Source organism: Nyctereutes procyonoides, unplaced genomic scaffold, assembly GCF_905146905.1.
Source record: "Nyctereutes procyonoides isolate TBG_1078 unplaced genomic scaffold, NYPRO_anot_genome, whole genome shotgun sequence".
Taxonomy (NCBI): domain Eukaryota; kingdom Metazoa; phylum Chordata; class Mammalia; order Carnivora; family Canidae; genus Nyctereutes; species Nyctereutes procyonoides.
In genome coordinates, this window is record NW_026575121.1 from 17,111,308 (window position 1) to 17,114,193 (window position 2,886).

Here is a 2,886-nt window from a genome sequence, read left to right on the forward strand (position 1 = left end):
TTGATGACTGCTTCAATTTCCTCCCTGGTTATTGGCCTGTTCAGGTTTTCTGTTTCTTCCTGTTCCAGTTTTGGTGGTTTGTGGTTTTCCAGGAATGCATCCATTTCTTCTAGATTGCCCAATTTATTGGCGTATAGCTGCTCATAATATGTTTTATTTTTTATTTTATTTTATTTTATTTTATTTTATTTTATTTTATTTTCATAATATGTTTTAAAAATCGTTTGTATTTCCTTGGTATTGGTTGTGATCTCTCCTTTTTCATTTGTGATTTTATTAATTAGAGTCTTTTCTCTTGTTTTTAATAAGGCAGGCTAATGGTTTATCTATCTTATTAATTCTTTCAAAGAACCAACTCCTGGTTTTGTTTATCTGTTCTATAGTTCTTCTGGCCTCTATTTCATTGAGTTCTGCTTGAATCTTTATGAACTCTCTTCTTCTGCTTGGTGTAGGTTTTTTTTTTTTTTTTTTAAGATAAGAACAATAATTGTTCAAATTTTTATTTTGATGCACAGTATGAGAAACAAACTTTTAAATCATCTGAATCTTATGGAAAATGAAACAGCAAATAAATTAGACCCATGTTAAAATAGAAGGTCAGTTATATGTCCAAACTTAAGGATATAAGAGCCACAGATAAACTTCGATTCCACAGTCTTCTTTGAGAGGTCGAAGTCTTTCAAACACAACTTTGCTATGAACTAACTGGTCCAGAGCTCAACAGCACATGGGAATGTTTAACAGGGGTGGTGATCAGGGACACGTTTCCTTGGTGCTGCTTTGATAATGTTGTCCACACGCAGAATCACCTCTGCTGCTTCAGCTGCACTCAAAAGAACTTGTCGCTTCACTTGGAAACTTTCTGTTATACCCAGTACTGCCATATCTCCGATGGTACCTTCCTTCATATCCAGGCCAGCAGTTGTGTTGCCTTCACTGTGGGCAGCTCGCAGCTGGGCCACCAGGTCTGCACTGTCGTAGCCTGCGTTATCAGCTATGATAGTTGGCAGCATTCTCAGTGCTTTAGCGTAAGACTCCATCGCAACAGCTTCTTTGCCTGGTGTTCTACTGGCAAGCTGTGTCACAGCATGAGCCATCAGCATCTCAGAACAGCCTCCTCCATACACTGTTCTAGAATCCTTCACAGTTTGGGCAAGAACACAAAGAGCATCATGCAAAGATCTTTCTGCTTCATCTAAAATCTGTTGAGTGGCCCCACGCAGAACAATGGTACAAGCTTCACCAAGGGCTACCCCAGAAAAGTGGATAAGTTTATCTTCTCCAATCATGACTTCTTCAATAAGCTTGCAACTTCCAAGCTTCACTAGTTCTGGGTGGTCAAAGGTAGAGGCAATTTCACCACCTGTAACAAGAGCTAGGCGTTCCACACCTGCAAAATCTGCATGTTCGATAGCCATAACACCAGCAGCACCAAAGAGCTGTTCAGGGTAATTGTAAATTAACTGCCTGTTAATAAAGCAATTTATCCCATGCTTAAGAATACGTTCAACTTTCTCCTTCATTTTTTCCTTTTCGGCATGTTCTATTTCAGCAACCTTTGCTGTAGAATCAACTCTTACTCTGGAACCAAATATCTTTATTTTGTCTGTATCCATACCAGTATTTGCAATGAGAATTTTAGCATTTTCAATTCGCTTTGGTTGATTTACTCCAATTTTTTTATCCAACAGAAAACCTTCATCTAAATAGGAATCTGCCAGACTTCCTCCTAGCTTCTTGATGACATGAATTGCCTCCAGATTACCAGAGCCTTTCAGTCTGAGAACAGCTTCTACGGCTAACTGAGTAAAGTGGTCTTTGTGATGAGTAAGAAGTTTTGAGGACAATGTTGTTCCCGCAGTTTTGAGGACAATGTTGTTCCCGCAATGTTCATTAAATCTTGACGGAACTTAACTTCGTCAGAACCATGATCAACTGCAGAATTCAACAGAGCCTGTCTTGCTGCCTTTGTGGCTTCTCTCCAACCCGCAATGATGGTCTGTGGGTGAATCTTTTTTGCAATCAAAGTTTCTGCTTCCCTTAGTAATTCTGCTGCTAGCACAGTAACAGAGGTAGTACCATCACCAACTTCATCATCTTGAACCCTTGACATATCAACTAAAACTTTAGCTGCTGGATTGTCCACACCGATGTTTTTTAGAATAGTTGCACCATCATTGGTTACCATAAGAGAAGCATCTCGTCCACTGCTTAATAGAATTTTATCCATGCCCTTAGGTCCTAGGGTGCTCTTCACCAAGTCTCCAATAGCAATGGCACCAATAAAAGATGACAGCCGAGCCGTCTCCGCTCTCTCTTCATCAGCTCCAGCCTTGAAGATGTTCACAGGTGCGAGGGAAAGGGACGCCATGGTTCCGCGGCTTCGGCACACGCGCTCGCCCCTCACGGCTCACGCCCGGGACCGGAGCTGGTGTAGGTTTTATTTGCTGTTCTTTCTCCAGTTCCTTTAGGTGCAAGGTTAGCTTGTGTATTTGGTTTTTCCCAGTATTTTGAGGGATGCTTGTATTGCGATGTATTTCCCTCTCAGGACTGCTTTTGCTGTATCCCAAAGATTTTGAACAGTTGTATCTTCATTCTCATTAGTTTCCATGAATCTTTTTAATTCTTCTCTAATTTCATGGTTGACCCTTTCATCTTTTAGCAGGATGCTCTTTAACCTCCATGTGTTTGAGTTTCTTCCAAATTTCTTCTTGTGATTGAGTTTAGCTTTCAAAGCATTATGGTCTAAAAATATGCAGGAGACCATCCCAATCTTTTGGTATCAGTTGAGACCTGATTTGTGACCCAGTATGTGGTCTATTCTGGAGAAAGTGCCATGTGCACTTGAGAAGAATGGGTATTCAGCTGAGTTTGGATGTAAAGTTC

At 40.5% G+C, this 2,886-nt stretch overlaps 1 pseudogene; it reads right to left on the minus strand.

Annotated features, from left to right (window-relative positions):
• Positions 1–475: 475 nt before the first annotated feature.
• On the minus strand, positions 476–2,422 carry LOC129516521 (T-complex protein 1 subunit beta-like; annotated as a pseudogene).
• Between the last annotated feature and the right edge of the window lie 464 nt (positions 2,423–2,886).